Source organism: Lissotriton helveticus, chromosome 2_1 (genome assembly GCF_964261635.1).
Source record: "Lissotriton helveticus chromosome 2_1, aLisHel1.1, whole genome shotgun sequence".
NCBI classification, from domain to species: Eukaryota; Metazoa; Chordata; class Amphibia; order Caudata; family Salamandridae; genus Lissotriton; species Lissotriton helveticus.
The window spans coordinates 192,157,598-192,180,472 of NC_136059.1; positions in this window are offsets into that span (position 1 = coordinate 192,157,598).

Sequence of the window (22,875 nt, forward strand, 5' to 3'; positions counted from 1 at the left end):
GGTGTTTTGGGGGTTGAAAAACAAGACAATCATTTGATAAAGGTTTAGATTGTTAGGCATTTGCCGAGGTGTTGTTGTTGTAAATGTGCACCTGTTTCATTAAAGCGGCCTTTTTCACACACTATTTGGTCTCTTGGTCTGCTCACCTTCCCCCACCCCTCCCTCCCAAGGGGGGCTTGGGAGGGGGCAGCCGACCCCTGGGAGGTCCTCCCCCCCGGGCTGTTTGGGAGGGGTGGGTGGGGGCCATTTTGAAGCAGGCTGCAGTTTGGGTGTTTTTTGGGCTTCCTTTTGGTTTCTTTTGGAGCCCAACCTATAAGTGGGTTGGCTCCTCCCCCCGGCCACCATTTTAGGCTTAGGTGACCTGGTGGCCGGGTGTGTCTGTCAGTTAGCTTTTTCCCCTCCCTCCCTCCCTTTATAAATTTTTATGCCTTTTTTATGCTCAATTTTTTCGTCAATTTGGTCTTTTTTCTCTATAGGCGCAGCTGGTTGTAACAGGTGGACATGGGGTTTATTTATGTTGTTAATATTTGTCGCTTGGAACAGGTGCGGTGCGGATTATTTTGATTTGCCAGTTTTGGGCATGATGGGAGTTGATAGTTTTGAATTCGGATTTTGTCAGGGGAAGTTGTGCAGGTTGATTTCGGGTTTGGAGGCATAGGCTGGTTTGGGCTGTAATTGGGGTTTTGAGATATGGTTTTGGGGCCTGTTGTAGTTATAATGTTTTAATGGGGCTGTTGTATGTTTTTAATTTGTGATGGGGTATGTACGGGTGGGGGCGGGTTTGATGAAGGGTGAGGGGCGGGGGCGGGTGTTTTGGGGGTTGAAAAACAAGACAATCATTTGATAAAGGTTTAGATTGTTAGGCATTTGCCGAGGTGTTGTTGTTGTAAATGTGCACCTGTTTCATTAAAGCGGCCTTTTTCACACACTATTTGGTCTCTTGGTCTGCTCACCTTCCCCCACCCCTCCCTCCCAAAACGTTTTTATGGCCCGTTTCTTAGACAAGGCCAACACAGCTGCTATGTAGCAGGCTCTCCAATGGTCGATGCCTTCAGTAAACAACAAAAAGAGACTCTGGAGCTTGTGTGATAGCAACGTCGCTTGCACATGCTCTGGTGTCCCTCTTTTGTGTTTACTGAAATCATCGGGCATTGGTAAGCCATGTATGGGTGACGTCATATGTGCGGTAGTGGCGGGAAGCAGAGGTCATTTAAAAGTCAGCTGTTGCACAATCACAGCTGACTTTTAAGGAGCCTTTTTGCAATCGTCCACTGCCCCACAACCTGCTGTGTTGACACCGCTCACAGTCTGCTCTCTCATGCCAAGAGGACTGCACATGCAGCAGGGGCCTCCCATGAATCAGGCCAGACTGCTTCCCTCTTTCCCGTCCAATGACAAGCTGGTTTCCTTCCTGCTCGCTATCCAGCTAACCTGACGTCCTCACCAGGTGGCCTTCAGTTCAATGTGGTGATTTTGTGGCTGTTTGTGGGCCTGTTTAGCGGTTTGATGGGTCAGTTTTTACAGTTAATTTTCCTGATATCAAAACTCACATTGCCTGCAGGAAGCTCAAATCCATGCAGTCTTCCATGCCTTGCAAAAATGGATGTATGACGTTATGACGCATACTTTAACAACGCATACCTTTACAACGCTATTTTTACAACGCAGGAACCATTACAACGAATTACCATTACAACGCATTTTTTTACAACGCAATACTTTTACAACGCAATACCTTTACAACGTAAGTATTGGTAAGTATATAATATTTTTTTTAATGTAATTAATTAAATTTAATATAATTTATTTTAATTTAATATTATTTTTATTTTATTTTTACCCTGTATCCTTGTATTGGTAATTAGATAATATTTTAAAAAATGTAATTAATTAAAATTAATATAATTTATTTTAATTTAATATTATTTTTAATTTATTTTTACCCTGTATCCATGTACCCCAAAACCCAAACCTGGCCCTGAACCCTAAAAATACCCCTTTACCCAAAAACCCAAACTTTGCCCTGAACCCTAAAAATACACCTTTACCCAAAAACCCAAACCTTGCCCTGAACCCTAAAAATACCCCTTTACCCAAAAACCCAAACCTAGCCCTGAACCCTAAAAATACCCCTTTACCTAAAAACCCAAACCTGGCCCTGAACCCTAAAAATACCCCTTTACCCAAAAACCCAAACCTAGCCCTGAACCCTAAAAATACCCCTTTAGCCAAAAACCCAAACCTGGCCCTGAACCCTAAAAATACCCCTTTACCCAAAAACCCAAACCTAGCCCTGAACCCTAAAAATACCCCTTTACCCAAAAACCCAAACCTTGCCCTGAACCCTAAAATACCCCTTTACCCAAAAACCCAAACCTAGCCCTGAACCCTAAAAATACCAATTTACCCAAAAACCCAAACCTGGCCTTGAACCCTAAAAATACCCCTTTACCCAAAAACCCAAACTTATAACATTTTTAATATAATAATATACTTACCAATACTTACGTTGTAAAGGTATTGCGTTGTAAAAGTATTGCGTTGTAAAAAAATGCGTTGTAATGGTAGTTCGTTGTAATGGTTCCTGCGTTGTAAAAATTGCGTTGTAAAAGTAGTCCGTTGTAAAAGTTTCGTTGTAACGGTGGTTTACCTGCAAAAATACGTGGTCTGCATGTATTTGCATGTCTTTACAAATTATGACAGCTTTTATCTGTAAACATGGCCCACTTTTTTTACGGTCTCCTGGGCCAGTTTTTACTGTTGGTTTCCCTGATATCCAAACTAACATTGGGCCTGATAATGCTGGGGTCCTGCAGTTGAGGTGCAACCACTGCAATGGGAAACTGCAGTACGGAGGTTCTGCCGCGAGTAGGGGTCCCCCACCATGACTACGGGCCTCCGCCACGACTGTGGAGGCCCTTTGCTGGTCAGGCCCATTGCCTGCAGCAAGCTCAGATCTGTCCAGGTTTCCATACCTTGCAAAAACCTGTACAGTATATTGTTGCAAATTATGTAAACATGGTCCACTTTCCTTTACAGTCTCCCTGGCCAGTGTTTATTGTTGATTTCCCTTTGATTTTATCTATGTAATTCACAATTGCGGGCCACTTGTATTTTGGTGCCTAGCCTCTTTTCTGTCCCAGTCTGACGCAAAATGTTATTTACTCTTGAATTCCCTGTGGTTTATTTTTTTTCTAGGTTGTGTTTTTGCAGTTATTTTCATCCAATACATTACTCTTGTGTGCAGTACTGTGAAAAGAGCGGCCTCCATATCTGTGTGCTTTCAGGTTGTGCTTAGGTGTTTATATTAAGGCACAATTGAGAACTGTGCAGTTTGTCGCATTGTTGCTACACCTGCTTTTGAAATACATTATTGTCTAGTAATGTTTTGAAAAGGTGGTGATTTTTTATTTAGTCTAGTAGCCCAGCCCCCACCCGACCTGACCCCGTCTCACCTTCAGGCCCATCAATTCGGCCCTCAGCCACAAACCAGACTGTACTTTTGGCCCCAGAGAAAAAGTGTGTGAGTACCAATGCTTGTGATGCTGAATGGTTCTCTGTTATTGATTTGGGGTAAGCATTCTTTTCTATTTCTCAGCATCAGGAACGTCAGTTCCTTTTTGTTTTCCAATTTTTAGGGAATATCCTGGCATGGTGCTAAGTCCCACAAAGGTATGCATCTAGCTCCTCAATCGTCAATCAGATATTGAAGAAAAAATTGGAGATCTTACAGTTGCTGCGCAAATCAGTTCTGGTCCAGTATATCGACAACTTATTGGTGGCGTTGAAAATGCAGGATGCATGTAGGCAAGATACCATGCCTTATTGAACTATTTGGCAGAGAACATATTGGGCTTTCTATATTACATCTGTATTGTCATGGTGGAATTGGAATATGGGAGTAGGAAGAATGTTAATGTTATAACGGAAGGCAGTTGCTGTGTTCCTGCTTTTCCTGCTAGTCATGCATGAATCTGCTCCAATACATACATACAATTCTTACCTTCTCTGCATTGTGGCATCTTCTCAGACTGAATCAAAACAAGAAGGGGGGACCAGGAGCTTATTATGGTCCAGTGCCCGTGCTCCAGATACTAATGCTATAACCAAGGGGAGGGGGGTCACTGTTCCATCGGATGTCATGCTTCATCATTGGGCAGTTGCTCCTCGTTGGGCCGGCGCTGCAATGTCCTACGGGTCCCCAGAAGGGTCGCTTTGGTGGAGATCTTTTAAGAGAACAGCCGTTAGATGAGTGCAGGTATGTGGAGAGGGTCCTTTTCTCAGTGATACTGTGAGTGGGAAGTGGATAAAAATGACTAGGGGATACCAAGAAGTAGTAATTTTAATAGTAATATATGGGTTCCCCTGTCATATTAAAAAACCTGGAGGTTATGTGTTACAACATGGGGAATAATGTACCCTTGGTAACATAAAGTGTGGTCAGGTGGACATGTTTCGTGCTAAGGTGGTCAAAACGATCCAGTGCGCTTCATCAGGACCAGTGAAAAATAAAATAATTGTGTAGTCGAATTTGTGTAAGTGTATGTGTAGGGGGTATGTGCTAGCCCCCTATGCTGTACTCCTACCAGAGCACCGCAGTGAACAGATAATTGATCTACTCTCCAGCAAGACCTAGAAAAGGGAAAGGAAAAAATGGAATAAAAATGCAGGAAACATTTATACGAAGTTAGATTTAAAATCATAGTCTGCATCATTGTTGGTGATTGACAGCAGCCCTATGAGTGGCGTTTGTAAGATAGGGTTGTGAACCGGCAATCGCCCATGTGGCCCACGGTAAGTGGTGATGGGGCCAAGAACCAGCGTGATACTGCCCCACGGTGGTCAAGTCCAGTCCGGCAAACCTGGTAGTGTGCCTGCCGATGTGCCACGGTCCCTCATTACCCCCATACACACACTAGCCAAGTCCAATAGGGTGCTCACCAAATGTAGCGCGGTGTTCCATCGCTCCATATACAAGATATAGGGAAAATGCATGCCACACAAGCCGTCCCGGCGGCCCCCGATACGTCCCAGCTAAATTACAATATATAAAAATTATGACTGAGGGCTCAAAGTAAGACATAGGATTGCAACAAGGCACGGACAGATTATCACTGTACACGTGCAATCCCCCTAACAGTGTGTGTCCATTAAAGTTAAATCAAGTGTGGACTGCCACTAACTGACATGTTGCTGATCTATTCTTCCCACATTCAGAGTTATAGGGAACATGATACCGACAGAGTCTAGGCTATGGTTATGGCAGTGTGTGCCTGACAGGCAAAGGGTAATATGATCAATAGGCAGGATCACTAATGGAAGTAGGTGCCTGAGCCCGTATCTCTATGCCTAGAAGCATTATCTTACTATTGTTATGGATTGGGCAGGATTTAGTAGATTGAACACTAAATCTCTGCCCACGGTATGTCGTCATTGAGGCCGTGTACATGGGTATGAAGTCGGTGGACCCAGCGCTGCTCACGTCTCAAGAGTGTAGTGTTGTTCGATGATGGGTTTGCCTCCAAGATGGTCCATTCCATTTCATCAGTGGAATGTCCGTTCTCGATGAAGTGGTTGGTCATTTTTGTGGACAAGTGACCTCTGTGTATGGTACTCCTGTATTCGCTCATCCTGGTATTCACAGGTCCGTGGTCATGCCAACATACCTCATCTGGCAAGGGCACGTGATAAGGTATACACAGTTTTTGGTGTTGCTATTGGTGTGGGCGTGTTGTGTCGATAGGAAGTCCCCAATCTGGATAGTCTTTGAGTGCTTGGTTGTTGGACAGGCAGTACACTCATCTAAGGGCTGTTCTCTTAAACATTCTCCGCCAAAGCGACCCTTCGATGGACCCATAGGGCATTGCAGCGCCGGCCCGACAAGGTGCAACCGCCCAATGATGAAGCATGACATCCTTCGGGGTGTGTGAGGGCAACAAGAGACAATAAGTGTCTTCCCCTCCCTTCTTTGACATCCTTAGAGGGTCCAAGACCTATTCTAGCCCTTTTTCCTTCTATAGGACTCCTCGCTCTACCCTTTACCTTTTCTGAGTGTGAGCGTGACTATACAGCACGCACTCCAATGGAACAATGACCCTTCCCACCTCCCTGGTTATATCTTTTCAGAACGGGCGCAAGGTGTCCACTACAAAAGAAGAGCACTGGTCGCGGGAGCTTCTGTATTTGGGAAATCACATTGACAACAGAGCCAGGGAAGTTTCTCAAGAGAAAATATCCACAATCCTGAGAATGTCTGTGTTGACACAGACCCATGGTGAAGCCAAACGGGCAGCTGCTTATTTTTCTGCCACACTTTGCCCAATTTCTGCAGCGCTGCCTAGTTGCATAAATGTGAGGGCTGCAGTGGGTGTCAACATTCAGAAGGGAGCGTGCATTGTTATGGGCTATTAGCTTATTGTAATGGTTTCACATTAGGTTGATCTGTACTGAAACCCAACACATGACAAACAGCAGACTTAACAGATATGAACAACTGAATTTAGATGCTGAATATGTGTCCTTGACGCTATTTAATACTATGAATCCTGCCACACTTTTGCCATGCCCAATGAATGATGTAAGAAATGATGGGGATGGTCCTAACTGTCTAGATGTTACGGAATTGTGTACAAGCAAGACCTGACATTCAAGATGTTTTCATGGAAGAGTCTCCAAAAATTGTTACTACTTACCCAGGGTGACCTCGATGCTCTTCTCTTCTGCAGGCCAAGGTCGAGTCCCAGAATCAACTCCCCTCTACCAATCCAGACACTGTTCTCATGGAGCTGATGGTATTAATCAGCATGAAAGAAGCACAAGGATTAGACTGAGCAGGCTGGCTCTGCGCTCCTTTTGGCACTGGAGGCTTGCTTCTGCCCTCCACCCAGCTGTCTAACACAGCTCAAGTTGAAGAGGTTTAAAGTGCACGTCTGCCTAACTGCCACACAACTGTTGGCCAACTCACATGCGCACTTTAAACTGGAGTGGGCACTACTCCTCCCCTGCTGCCAATCAGCAGCAATGGCCTTGCCACGCCCTCACACACAGCTTAGGCTGGAAGCAGTGCAAAATAAACTGTAATAAATGTATTGTATTTCCATTTTATTTTTCACGTTTGCTGCCCTCGCACCAAGGGGGTGAAGCTCTTTCACCTTAATGGAGAAACCCACCCTGAATGTAATGTACGCCCAGGAGGCTGATTGCTCTTACTTAAGCGTGTTGTGTCTCTTAGAGGCTCACAGTCTTCATCTATATTCTGATAATACAGTTGTGGCGTGGTCCATGATTTGGATGGTCCAAGAGGGTTTTCATGACTTCCTCTTGCATCACTATTCAAAATGAGAATTATGTTATGGATTTGTTGGCTGCAGTGCAATTGCCTAAAGAAGTAGGTGTTGTAAAATGTACAGCACAAAGGAGCAGATGGGAATGTTGAATGCCGGAAACCATTATGCGGATGAAGTTGCAAGGTACTGCGCTCTTTACTCCTGTACATTTAATCAGACTGATGTGAATCTGAAAGTATGTTGTCGAATGTTACTGGTACTTGGGAAGATTTGAAGAATTACAAGATGAATCTCAAGAAATTGAGAAACAAAAGTGGGTCAGATCAGGATATGTGAAGAATCAGGATGAGGTTTTGGCTTTGAAAGATGGGAGGCAAGTCCTTTCTGATGACATTTTGTCCCCAATGGCAAGGGATTTGAACCGTACCAGCCATATAAGAAGAGATGCTGTGGTCAATCTCTTCAATACCTTTTGGTACAATCCCCATTTATGTGTCTTTGCAGAGTTTTTGTCACAGCCTGTGGATCAAATTTTTTTTTTTTTTTGCTGGAAATGTCATCTTTTTCTGACATTTTCCAATTTCATTTTTTTTTGTTTAATAATTCTTTATTGAGTTTTCAGAAAAAGAGGGACATATACTAGTCAAATAAACACATTATGAATGAAATATAACAATTCATATAAATAAGAAAAAACATGAGAAAATAATTCAAGAAAAAAGGGGTGAAAAAGAAAGATAGAAGGAAATAAGAGGAAAGAAAGAGCTATAGGAAAGAAGAAGAAAAGAAAGAGAAAAAGAAAAAAAAAGTTAGAAATTTGGAAAAAGTAGGAAATTAAGATGCAGGTGCATGTGTAGAGAGATAAGAAGTAAAAGGTAGCCAAAGAAGGTCAGATTTAATTTTCTGAGAAAGAGTAAGAGAGGAAATTCTGTGTTCATCACAAATATAGTTCCACAAAGTTAATATTGATAATTTATAGTTATCTTTCCAAAAGGACAAAATCACTTTAAATGCTAGAGCAATAAACAAATCAAACAGCAAAGTAATATGATTAGGAACATCAAAATCCGGTGGGAGGAACCTAGAAAAACATTTTGTATTGTTAATGGAATATTACATTGAAATATTGTCATACATTTAGACCAAATAGATTTCCAGAACTGTAGTACATTCGAACATTTATAAATTTGATGAATTAAATTCCCAGTGGAATTCGAACAAGACCAACATAGGAATGAGGAAGTAGAGGTAAACTTGGAAATATAAATAGGAGTAATAACTACTCTATTATAAAGTAAAGGGATTGAGTAATACGTGCGGCAATATAAGTCTTAAATAACTTGAGCCATAATTTATCCGAAGCAGAGATAGGGAAAGACAACGATAAATCTGTTTCCCAGAGAATTTCGACATGGGATTTAAGTCGTTCAGTAACAGGTGATAACAGTATCTTATAAATAAAGGCAGCCTTAGGCCTAAGCTCCTGAGAAATACTATATAACGGAGAGGGTGGAGTGAGTAAGGTAGAAGCTAAAGGGAAATTGTTGGAAGATACATGAGCCTGCAAAGCTGTGGATATTAAATGATACTCATTAAAAAATGAATCAGGGAAATTATATTGTAATTGTAATTAATGAAAGGGAATAACAGAATTATGCTGAATTAGTTGATGACTAAAAATAATTTTCTTTCTCCTTCCAATGTTTGTAATAAAATGATTTACGTTTATATTTGCTACATTTATTATACCAAATAGTGGAGGACAAAAAACATTGATATGAATCTAGACCATCAGAAAAAATATTATGTACTAATTGTCTGGAGTATTTTAAAATAGGATTATCTGATTTGAAGGTGCAATTAGACATATATATTATATTACGAAAAGAAAAATCTTTTAAAAGGAAACGCTCAAAAACAATCCAATGAGGGATGGGAATATCAGCAAATTCATAAGTTGAAGCAAAAAATTGATGCTTTAAAAATGCAGAATGATATGATTTGAAATCAGGAAAATGCACAACCCCTTCTGTTTTGGGATGCTTGAGTTTTATACGGGCAATGTGGGGGTGTTTGTTATTCCATAAAAACTTTGTACATATTGAATTAATCTGTGAAAAATACGAAGCAGTAATACGAAAAGGTAGCATGGATAATGTTTACAGGACATGGGGCACAATCATAATTTTCATAGTATCTAATCTACCCTACCATGACAAATGAAGAGGGGACCATGAAAGAAGGAGTGACTGTATTTTTGTAACTAGAACATTAAACGTATAACTAATGGTGTTGGATAAAGTAGAGGAAAACCAAATACCAAGGTATTTAATTTTTGTGGGACACCAGGTAAAATTAGTATTATTAAACATATATTGATAACAAAGAGAGGTCAAGGGTAAGACTCCTGTGTTAGAAAAGTTCAACTTATATCCAGAGATACTGGAATAATACCGAAGTTCATCCAAAAAGGCAGGGAGGGAGGTATCAGGATCAGACATATATACCAGAATATCATCCCCATATGCTGACAATTTAGTTTCTATGGAATTATGTGAAAAACCAGAAATACATAAATTAATTTGAATACGTTCAAGGAAAGGTTCAAGGCATAGATCAAATAACAAGGGCGAAAGGGGACAACCTTGACTTGTGCCTCTATATAATGGAAAAGATTTAGAAAAATGATTATTAATATAAATACTAACACGAGGAAGGGAATATAACAACTTAACATAAGAAATAAAGTTGGGACCAAAACCAAACCATTGGAGTGTATTGAACATGAATTGCCAATTGATACAATCGAAAGTCTTTTCAGCATCTAAGGAAAATGCAGCAAGTGGGGATTTGTACTTCCTCCCGAAGGAGATAACATTAGCAAACATGCAAGCATTGTCCAAGGCCAATCTGCCCTTAACAAAACCAGCTTGATCTGTTTTGACCAATATAGGGATAATATTCTCAAGGCGAGTGGCGAGGATTTTCTTACAGTCATAATTGATTAATGAAATGGGTCGATAGTTTTTACAGAGAGAATGATCCTTATCTGGTTTGGGAATAAGGACAATCAAAGCCTCCATAAAGGAGCCAGAAGCCTTGGAGTCAACAATATATGAGTTAGAAAGGGCCAAACATTTGGGAGAAAAAATAGAGGAAAAAGTGGAAAAGAAGAATTCAACAGAAAGACCATCAGGGCCTAGTGCTTTCAATTTTTTTAATGATTTAATTGCTTTCGTTATCTCTTGAAGGGTAACCTCTCTTTCTAGTAATTCGGATTTATCAGGAAGCTGAGGGGGTTTAGGGAGGCCCGAAAAAAATGTGTGTAAATTTTGATTGGAGGGATTCTTATCATCAGAATATGATGATTGATAATAATCATGGAATGCATTAGCAATGTCTTCATCAGAGGATGCTAAATTATTAGTAGAATAATTTAGAATAGGACCTATATTTTTACGTTCAGATTTAATTTTTACATAATTGGACAAAATCGTGCCGGCCTTATTTTGACCTCCATGATATTTAGACTTAATTTTATGAAGGACATTACCTGCATCAATTGTGGCAAACTTGTTAAGAGCAGATTTGGCCTTAATCAATTCATGGAGAGCAGAGGAAGATCTAGAAGTAAAATAATTATGTTCCAGCAATTTAAGTTGTTGTAATAAAGTTGTATATTTGGCTTTAGCAGTTTTATTTGTTTTTGCTGAGTATAAAATAGCAAAAGCACGAAAGAAAGCTTTAAAGGCATCCCAATTATTGGTAATGGAGGTGTCCAAAGGGTTATTGATAGTAAAAAACTCGTTAATAAAAGCAGTAGCTTCAGTTACAAAGGCATTATCTGACAACAAAAAATTATTAAGCTTCCAACGACCAAATTTTGGAGAACTCAGGGAAAGATCAAGAGAAGAAAAAACAGGGGCATGTTGAGATAAAAATAGATCTAATCTCAGAGGATTGAATAGATGGAAGTAATGGTTTACTAACTAAGATGTAATCAATTCTAGAGCGAGTATGGTGAACATTAGAAAAAAAGTAAACACAAGAATATCAGGATTACAGGTCTTCCAAACATCGTATAATGAACTAGAGTCAATGGCAGATTGAAATGATTTGTGAGTTTTATCAGGGTTAAATTTACATTTGGATTGCCTATCCGATAATGGGTCTAACCATTGGTTAAAGTCTCCAGCAACAATAATATTTGGGCCATCAATAGAGGATAGTAAGACATTAATACTATTCCAAAAGTCTGGATCAGGTTTCACAGGCCATCAATATTCAATAAAATAAGTTCTATATTTTGTATAACAACCTTAGCCATTACCCAGTGTTCATCATTATCACATTGCGTAGATAGAATTTGTACATGGATCGATTTATGAAAAAGTATGGCAACACCACCTTTCCGATTAGAGGCTGGAGAATAAACAACTTGACCCACCCATTGTCGTTTCAATTTAAGTGATTCTACATCATTACAATGCATTTCTTGAATGAATGAAACATGAGAATGCAATTTAGACAAATGAGAGAGTACCTTTTGTCTTTTGACGGGGTTTCCAAGAACACGGAAATTCCACGTGACGACATTACACATAATGGAGGGAAGGGAGGGTAAGACATGAATGTAGATAACACATTTCAGAAGAATAACTGGAAGCAGAAAAACACCACTTAATAGATGAATACAAAAAACAAAATGTACGATAGCAAAAAACATTAATAAGGACGAACATTAATCGATAAATTAAAGAAAGATAGGCAAATAAAGAAATATACCGCAACACATTGATGTATACAAAGAATTGATCATGTGAATGCACCAAACAACAAAACTGAAAGAAAATTGGATGAAAGGAAAAGAGAGGTAAATAGAGAAAAACTGAAAAAGGAGGATAGTAAGCATATCATGGAGAATAATCCAGATCTGGAGGGAAACAAGCAACACAGAGGAGAGGGGCAAGGTGTCGACAAAAGCAAGGACATCGGTATGAGTGAATAAATACTGATAAGCCTCATTCATAAGTAGATGAGTACCAGTAGTAGGTGATAAAGAGTGAAAGGAGAAAAAATTTGAGAAAATAAGAGAAGAAAAATTATATATAGTATAAAAGAGAAGGGAATAAGAGAAAAAGAGAAAAAAAATAAAGAAAAGTATTATAGGTGCAGTTATAGAATTAACAACAACCAATTGATTAATAAGACTAAAATATTAGTTATCCATAAACAAGTGAGAGAAGATGTTAAAAACAAAAAAAATTGTAATTTTAAGAAATAAGATGGAGAAGGCAAAACAGTAAGGGATGCGAAAACATTATAAGAGGAAGGGAACAACATAGTAGAACATCAGAAATGGATTAACCTTTAGAGCAACAATATCAAACCTTTAACTAAGATAACATTTAAATATTAGTGTCCATGTTGCTGGAAGAGATGTTGTTTAGAAAGAGTTTGAGTTTCTCAGGATCTTCAAATGAATGCGAATTTCCTTCATGGGTAATTTTGCAAAGACACAGATGGAGAATGCCATACTGAATAATCAAGTGTCTCATTTGTGGGGGAAGAGCAAGGAATTCTTTACGAGCATTCGTTGCGTTGGAAACATCTTGAGAAATGAAAATATAATGTCCCGACCACGTAAGATGTCGTTTGAGCTTGACTGCCTTCAAAACCTGCATAAGTTCAGTAAATTCCAGGAAGAGCATTATAATGCCATGTGGTTTATTTGAATTAGGATGGATAGGACCCAGACGATGAGCACGTTGAATATTGAGAGGAGTCGATGATTGAAGATCTAACAGATCTGGGAGGAACTTCTGCAGAAAGGATAACATGTCTGGTCCTTCAATATTTTCCGGAAGGCGGAGGTTATTCCTTCGATTAAGATTTTCAAGGTCTTCAGTATGGAGTTTCAGCTTGCAGATCTCTTGTTCTAGTAAAGGAATTTTAACAGATGTGTCATGAAGGTCACTTACTGGTTGTTCAAGTTCCAACACCTTTCCTTCTATGATAATCGACCTGTCCTCTATCTGTTTTAGTTTTTCATTGGTTGTTGAATGGCTGAAGACCACATACTTCATCCAAAATAGAATCAAGAACTGGATTTTGCGAGGAAAGAATAGGAGAAGGTGGGTCATTTTTGTGTCTCTTTGGTTTAGCACCTGAAGAAGCTGGTTTAGGATTGACGTGAAGATCGCTGGCCATCTTAGTTTGTTGGCTTGGGTGATGAGACGTAAGAAGAACAGAGCGAATCCGGCCCATATAATGACAACAAGCAATGGCATAGTCTATAGGTCTCGCTTTTGGGACCTTTTAAGTATTTAGTTATGCAGCACAATATCCTTGGCGCAACAACCTCAACTGTTGCATGGCTAAACACTTATAAGGTCCCAAAGGCGAGACCTATTGGCTATGCCAATGCTTGTTTTATCATATCGTTTAGATGGGACAGGTCTGCTGTTTTGTGGTTAAGGGTATTTCGTTGGCTGATGGCAGCCAGGTCTGGAATTTTTTGTTTTAGGCAGCATCAGCAGGATCAATTTTTGTTATGGTACTTATGTGATGGAGGAGCACAACCTGTGAGGCTGTGCTATTGTCAGGGTGGATGGACTAGACAAAGGTAACAGTAGAGCGAGTGGTGAGGTCTGTAGGGAATGAGTAGTTGGCTAGGCGTGGGTATGTGAAGAGAAGGTTATAAGGAGGGGGCACTTGTAATTTTATCAGGGGGTTGGGTTTCTTGAGAAATCAACATTGTGTAATATTTTTTTAAGGCATTTAGCCTTGGGGTTGGTATAAGTTACTTATTACAGACCTGTGCGATTAAAGCAGGATTTTACCCTTACATAGTGGTTGTTTTTTGTTTTCGAGAGCTTTCTTGCCCGATGAGGAAACTAAAACAACCCTCTCTGATCTACTGCCACTGGAACGAATCAGATTCCACAAAAATTCTGGGTTACTTGCCCTCCTCCATGTAAAGAGTTATAAATCTATTAAATCCCACTAGGTCATGCTATGGTATTCTTGCTTGGAATGCTTTAAAAAATAAATAATTCTACAGAGAATATTAGTTTTTAATGCGGCCACCCTGTCCAGCCAGAAGATTTAAAAATAAAGGCCTGCCCCCGATGTAAAAGCACATGTAGTGTTAGTGAACACTAGCTAATTGCACAAGAATGCAATGACCATGAAATGAAAATGTTATGCTGTTTTACTGCTGTGTTCGATTCGTCGCTTTACCAGGCCGGCTGTCTGTTAGCCGAAGGCATGTCTTGCAGTCTCTGGGATGGGCGTGGGCATTGCCTCCACTTCCAAATGGTTTATGGCACCTGCCATGGGTTCTAGTCCCTAACCCTAGCCTTCTGTCCCTGAACAGATTAAGATTTCGTTCCTCTGTGCATCTTCCTGAATAAAAGGGTATCTAATCTATCCTCTGATAGTAGGAAGGGAAAACTCTTGCTTATACAGAGCTATCAAATGAAGTTGGGTAACCATCTCTTCGTGGGGGATGTAGACTCTTGCCTGTTTAGGACTAAAGGTCTGCCCCACAAACTCTGCAACACTTAAGTCACTGCTTCACCTTCACCAGTCCCTATTCACTAATGTTGTCAGAATGATCAGATTCTAAAAGAAATGCTTTATGATGCTGCATAAGAACGTTTAGGAGTGATGCATCAGTTTTACATTTCCTACAAAACCCCTACATTGCAACTGGCTACATTCTAAAATGCATCCCACTGTATGAATAATTAATATAAATGCCTTATTCTACTGGCGTTGAAGTGTTACACATAAAGCACTGAAGGGTCACTTAGAAGAGTTCCAAAACTGTGAAATTCACATATAATCAAACTACATACATGCCAGCTGTGGCTATGATTCGCAGAGTCAAGCCAGAACCATCCCTATGAATTTCTCGATTTGACCACCCCTACCTCTACCCTCCAAGGGGATTGACGTGCTATCCGTTGGGGTGCTTTCCGAAGAGCTCACAGGGCTGTGGAGTTATTCCCACGGATGGACTTTAAAAGGTTGACAGAGGTGGCAGTCGTCTTTCAAACTCCTTGCTTGCACCGCCTCCTCTTCCTGCTCGCGGCGCACACAGCTGGCCCGGGACTGGCAACTGTTTGGTGTTTTGCACGGAAACAACCCTTGCACCAAGAAATAATACTTCGGTTATTGGGGAGTGCCATACAACAGCATTTAGGGCGGGTATGCCCATCGCGAGTGAGTGACGGACCCGGAACAAACGTGGCAACCCACGACTGAGCTACTTTCGGAAACAGATAAATGGAAACAGAAACTTCATGCTCAGACGGACTCTGCCCACTCACACAAAGCACAGCAGGAGGAACGGTTTTCAATCAGGTGCGTCGCAAAACTCCATGTGAGTATGCAATAAGGTGGGTTTGGGTGGGTGGGTACCATTGGATAGGGTGCTTGTCTACAGATTAATTCTAAAAGTTTACCCTTATCAGAGAGCCTGGGTTGTTCATGGCACCCGGGGCAGCAATCATTTTTGGCGCCCCCACCCCCGATGAAGCCTCCTCGGTTTCTTTCAGTACAACCAGGAACAAGCTCGCGCGGCAGCAGGTGGAGGCGGAGGCGCAGCAGCAGGGTGGAGGCGGGGGGCCTGCACTTGCTGCCATATGGCGGCACAGGCTCCCGCAAGTAGATCGCCTCGTGTGCACCCATTGCCACTGATGGCAATGGAACGCGTGCACTTTTTTGGCTGAAAACCAAAGCGATCGGAAAAGGTCTTTTTGCCTATGCAGCTCATTCACGCTGCGTAGCGAGACCTAAAAAAGGTAACAGGTGCAATAAACAGGTCTCCAGAGTGAAAATGATGCAAAGGGGTGTATGTAAAGTGGACGAAACACTGGAAGGTGATTTACAATGCGTACCCCAGTAAGGAACAATTATTTCACCACAGAGATAACCTCATTAGCTACATGCTAAGTGATAAAAGGCTTTTGCAAAGCATATCAACGCAATAAGCGCACATATTTAAGTACGTAATGTAGATTAGAGCAGATGACCAGAACCTTCTCATAAAAGCAATATCAGCAACATCAAAGTCCATAGGTTATCCCATTCAGAGCATAAAAAAAGAATTATGGGTTGCTTCAGCATATAGCAGCAAAGTTGATAAAACCATAACTGTAGTGCATATCCTGAAGAATATCGACAGATTTAGTTATGGAAGTCAGGTGAAAGCATTTCCATTTCACACCACATGGATAAAGCGACTCAATATAGGAAATTGTTTCAAAACTGGCGCCAAAAATCGATCATATGTCAATAGAATGACATTGAAACTCAGCTTTATGAGGAGAAATGGAAAAAAAAACGGAACTTGAGCGCCGCGATACAAAATGGCGGGCGCTCGCGTTTTCCTGAAGAGAAATGCACCGACGCGGCTCCTGGGGTCAGCAAGCAAGTTTATGATTTGAAATTTAGCCCAGAGGCTCACCGCCACATTGTACGTGCAGGACCGATGACGGAGATGAAAAACACTCCGTAATAAGAGGCTTTCAAAGCTGCCTAGGCTCTGCGGTCAAGCAGAGCTCACGGAGGAATCGCCATCTTGCTTCGGCATCCTGGCCATGCCCCCTCGACATTTTTCATTTTCTAAGTGCAGCCTCAGGGTGGAGAGAAATAAAACATTCAAAATACGACAAATAAATAACTAACCAACTAAAGCAAAACAAAGTAGTTGCAAGGTGGCCAGATTGATTTATTCACACCTAAACACATTAGCTCCACTTTACAGCGTATGCCAGTGAAGAGCTACTTCTGTTTTCTCGTCTCTCTTTGAAAAACATTGTTTTCCCCGAGTGGGAAAGTGCACTATTCCTGGAAGTACTGAAATACCCGCTTGAAGGGTGAATTGGAAAACAAAATGTGTACATCGGCTGTGCGTTCACGAATGTGGTCTTTTTAAACCATTTGCCTACTTTTTGTAAGGATATAAGCAATGCGCATTGAAACGGGTCCCTTCTGGGCCCTGTAGTCATTGCCTTAACTTTTCAGGAAAAAGCACTTAGTAATTTCTGAATAATGAATGAAAAAGGAAAAAGGTAACCACGTTGTTCCTGCTTACATTTCACATGCTTTAACTAATCTTGCATTCCCTATGAGGGATGGCTTTTTCTAGGATGTTATTTTTTTTTAGGTACATATTGCTCTTGTCTAGAGCGTAATTTGAATTGAGTCACATCCAGGTGTTTTTAGCGGGTCAGTGCTGTGCAAGTTTCTCTCAGTGGGGCAGTATGGTGTTTAGCGGGGAGAGGATGTGGCACTATGGTGAGAGCTGCTGAATTTGGAACTGGGGAACCAGTTTCAGCCTTTATGACCAGTCCACCAGACCACTCCCCCTGAGGGAGCCCATTCCCATAGTAGACCTGAGAAGGCCCCGCAGAATCTTAAAAGGCCTGGTGTCTTAGCACCAGCAGGTGGACCCTAGCAGTGGCAAATGTGGGTTAACCTTGAAGGACTGTTCATCTCCAGTCTTGCAAGCAGGCCTATGAAGCAGTACACCAACAGTGACAGTGACTCTGTCACTAAGGTCACAGGACCCTTGAGCAGGGTGGCTCTAGGGCAGTCGGACCGTACCAGGCGCTGACTTCAGTTGGGGGCGTCATGTTTGCAAGTATATCATGGTTTTAAAAGCACTTGCTGCCTCCTTCCTGGCCTCCAGCAATTTTTGGCAACACTAAAAATGTCATGATAACTCCAGTGATTATTGTTCTTAGTAGAGTGAGATGGAGTTTTGTCCAGTGGAAGTTGACTCATGGAAAGGAAGCACAGAAGGTTAATGTGTTTGCTGCTTAGAACATGTACCATGCAGATCACAAAGTGCACATAATGTAAGTAGGTCAGTGGGTTACTGATTTTATCAGAGAGACCCTATTATTACTTTCAGTTAATAACTTAAAATCCTAACATAGAACAGTTAGCTATTAACTGTCATGTAAGAGCTGCATGCAAACTGCAAGGTATAAATTAGAGTGTTTCGGTTTTTTCCCCAGTCTTTTATCATACTAATGTTGCAAAAAGGGTTCATTTGGATAGAATTCAATTCTGATTATTAAAGAGAACCCCCAACCATGGTATTACGTTTTAAATTCTGAGTTTGTGTTTCTCCAGACCAATCACTAATAAACTATGCAGCCTACTGGTATGGTTGTCATGTGACCCCTACACCTTGTAGTCCTTTTTCTTAAATAACATTTCCTATACAGTGATTTACACACATATTATTGGTTGTCTCTGTGTAATATGTGTGATGTAAAGTGCTCTCACACCCTACACTAGTATTAGTGGTGCTGTAAATTTTCTGATACTTTAATATTTTGACATTTTTACACATGCTAACAGTCTCTGCAAAGAAGTTTCCTTATTAATACCAGTGGAATATACAACTGCAGCAGTGAGAAAGGTGACCAGTCAACTTTTGCAAAGGGACCTCCAATTCACAGCAGCACAAGTCACATTTTTTGTTATTTTTGATCCATTTGAGCTATAAACAACTTATTAGTTAAAATCGTCAGATTATGCAGCAGATGATGTATTATGTGGCAAATATGCTAGAGCCCTAAATATGTGGAAAACATTTGCAAAATAGGATATTTTGCCATTCGTGATTGAACTGCTTTTGTGCAAAAAGGTAGGAGAAGTGCCGATGACACTCTCCATGGCTGGGAGACAAATGGCTTGCAATTTCACTTTTAAGGATATTTGGGTCATTCTGTGATTGGAAACGAATCCCACTTTGCAAATGTATTTTAATGATAATGACTCATATTAAACCTTAAATAAACATGTGTTTCCATCGGTTAAATTAAATAACGTAATAAGCTGTAACCGGTTACAGTGAATTTGGAAACAAATACAAAAAATTTGGATAGTTGGCTCTTTCTGCCACACCTCTGACTCCACCCACTGACCTAATCCACGGGTTATTTCCGCCCTCTGAGTCTCCGCCCACAGTTCCCCTACTTTTTTTCCCTCACTTTAACCACTGGTCACAGGTGTGTTACTTGTCAGCACTTAAATGTGCACAGTCATGACCAATGTTCCCTCTAATTATTTTTTAGTGCATGCAGCAAAAGACTGGTCTCTTGCATCTTTGTTCTGGCTCCGAGAGGACAAGCATAGCGACGAGCCTCGATGCGCAAGATCATAGGTTTGAGGGCAGCGGGTTCATTCAAGATTTTGTTTTTAAACTGCCATCAACATAGAGGTTGCTTTGTCCTCTTCTGCTTGTAAGAATGATTCATTTGTACAATGTATATGCTACTTTTAGGCTAAAAGAAGATACTTTAAAAGCATTTATGGCTCATGAATGTCAGCATTGAACCTATAAATTAAACGCCGACTATTCTGCTTGTGATGGCTTGGTTTATTTCATCCAAGAGAGTCTGACTGAATATAATGGGAGGGAGGAACAGACACCTAAAAAAAAATCGGTATTAACAGAACAAAACCTATTGAACGTTTGGAGTGTTAAACAGTGACAACTATGGTGCGGTACTGCTAAATTCATGCCAAGTGCTTGCTCTATCTTTATAGCCCAGTCTAGTTGCTTAGTGGTCTAATGCCCCCACTGTAGGGGTATGTGTTTGACCTATGGCCACAGGTTCAAGTCCCGGCAGGCACACTCAGCCTTTCATCCTCCTGAGGTCGATACAATGAGTACCATTGAGTTGGCTAACAATAAACTCCTGTTATTTTGCTCCAAGATGGCTAGGGGTGAACGAGCGCTGTACAAGTCATCCTGAAAGATGGACAGGAGTCTGTCACAAACAGATACAGGAGAGCAATGAAAAAAGGGATAACATGAGAGGCAATAGAAATTGTAGGACTGGGTATTGGAGGGCTAGAATCCCATGTAAAAACAAGCAGTTTGAAGAAAGTCAGGGGGGCAAGGGAGATGGAGATGGAACAAGAGGAAGAGAAGACTGTGTGAGAGAAATGAAAGCCAATTAGTGAACCAGAGAAAGAGAGAGCAAACGATTTAGGTAGAATGATGGGCAAGGGAATGAAGAGATTTGATTAGGGTACAGGAAGGGAGAGAAATAGAAAGGGGTGAAGATGTTTATTTTATGGATTTACCCAGTAAATACTTGTCTTGAAATTGCCCTTTGGGTGTCACACTATTCCTCTGCAGTAACTCTGAATACAAAAGTTCTCTGTAGATGTTTATTATACTATACAGTTGTTTTTATGCATGATGCACATAGAACAGTGCACTCCACACATGAGTTAATAGTGTTTCATAGCTGCCAATTGGCTCAATGCCTTGGTTGATAGTTTTAGTCGGCTACTTGTTTGTTTACATAACAGCACCACAACTTGCATGCTAAGTGTTTTAAGCACACAAGTATTATGAGAAAAAAACTACAAGTACCTGCAAGTAAATTGTAGTAAGCAGAAAAGGATGTATGACATTACAACGCATGCTTTTACATCGCATGCCTTTACAACGCAAGTATTACAACGCAGTCCATTACAACGCATAGTGCCTTGGGGTGCTGGATAGTGAATAGTTTAATTTACTATTCCAACTCCAGTCCCCGTGGACACTAGGGAAGGTTATTGGATAGTAAATTAACCTATTCCCTATCCTATCCGTGCCGACCAAGGTCGAGCTGCTTTCTTAGTATTACTCGACATGTCGGCGGCGTTCGGCACGGTCAGCCATACGAACCTGATTAGGAGACTGGAGGAAATAGGGGTATCGGGACTGGCTCTGGATTGGCTGGTGTCCTATCTCGACAACCGACACCAAATGGTTGCCCTGCCGCCCTTTAAATCTAACACCAGAAAGGTGGGGCAGGGAGTGCCCCAAGGATCGGCCATCAGCCCGATCCTGTTCAATCTCTATCTCCGTCCCCTGATCCAGTTGATAAAATCCTACGGCATAGCCGTCACCAACTATGCGGATGACACCCAACTTGTCTTCCCGTTTGAGGGCAAGGAGGCAGTGTCGCAAGAGACTTTCCATCAGTGCATGTCCATGACGGCGGCATGGCTAAGCCGTAATTCTCTGCAATTCAACGGTTCCAAAACGGAGGTGTTGCATTGTTCCATGGACCGTTCCCCTAGGCCTTTGCCATCGAATTTCTGGCCTCCAACTTTCCGGGATACCAGCATGCCGGCCCAATCAGTCAGAAACTTGGGGGTGATGTTTGACTCCAGTCTGCAGCTAGATGTGTCGGTAAATAAAACAGTGGCCACTTGTATGGCACTTCTGCGAATGCTGCGGAAAATATTACCGATGCTCCCGGTACAATCTAGGCCAGAAGTAGTGAGAAGTATCATCCTAAGTAGGCTTGACTACTGTAACTCACTACTTCTAGGGGCTCCAAAGACCCTGGTGGCAAAATTGCAACGAGTGCAAAATCTCGCCGCCAAGCTGGCTCTCTCACGTAGTCGTTTTGACTCTGCAACAAAAGCACTTAGGGAGCTCCATTGGCTTCCCATCCCTCAGAGGATTGAGTTTAAAGCCCTCTGCCTGCTACATAAAGCCCTTCATGGAAAGGGTCCCTCTTCCTTGCAGAACCTGTTTTCCTGGTATGTACCTTCCAGATCTCTCCGCTCGGCCTCAGCATGTATGGTGACAGTTCCCAAGATTCTGAGGATTCGGTTAGGAGGCCGATCCTTTAGATTCACTGCGGCAAAATTGTGGAACTCTATACCACTTGGCTTACGCCGCACAGATGATTTTACTTCTTTTAAGAAGGCTTTGAAAACCTTCCTGTTTCCCATAACCTGTTAAAACCCCTTTCTGTAAGCTATGCAACTGTCTGTACATTGTGTGTGTGTCATCCAAGTCTAAGCGGCAGGATACCCGATGGGTGACAGTCATTGCGCTATATAAAAACACCAATACATACATACATACATAGAGCGCCCCCCAGAGCAATGCGTTGTAATAGTTTGCGTTGTAATGGTTGCGTTGTAAAGGCTCTGCGATGTAAAAGTTGTGTTGTAAAGGTTGTTTACCGCAGAAAAAGCTTGCTGAAGGTGTCACACATGAGATGGGCTCACTTAGTAGAACTGGGGTTTGCATTTAATTTTGGACTTGGAACAGGCACTCACCGTTTTTGAAGGTGATTACAACAATGTGTATAATTTAAAACGCAGAGGTTTCAGTTTGTAATTTTTTCCCCTTTGTCTTGAAGGCTATTAAATGTTAATCAGACAATATAGAAGAATGCAGAGACTGCCTTTCGAGTGCACCTCCTTGTTAGCAGCCCAGTGCTACTGGGCACACACTGACATGAGAACCACAGCTGGGTAAAGAAGCTGAATGTAATCTAGGAACCCAACAACTCAATAAAGGGTTTGAAGCTTGACAGGGGGTCACTCTCCTGTAAGCCCAATGCTCACTGTGATCACTTATGCAGCACTAGCAGTGTGCACTGAAATGACAGAAAGTGTGGTGCAAGTGCCTTGCAGCTGCGGCTCGTGCACCTAAGAGCAGTGGGGCCGGGTGGGGGGATAGTGGGATTCTACAGACGACGAGGAAAAATTAAATGTGTCTGGTGTTTGGACGGACGGCTGCTGCTGATACGGACCT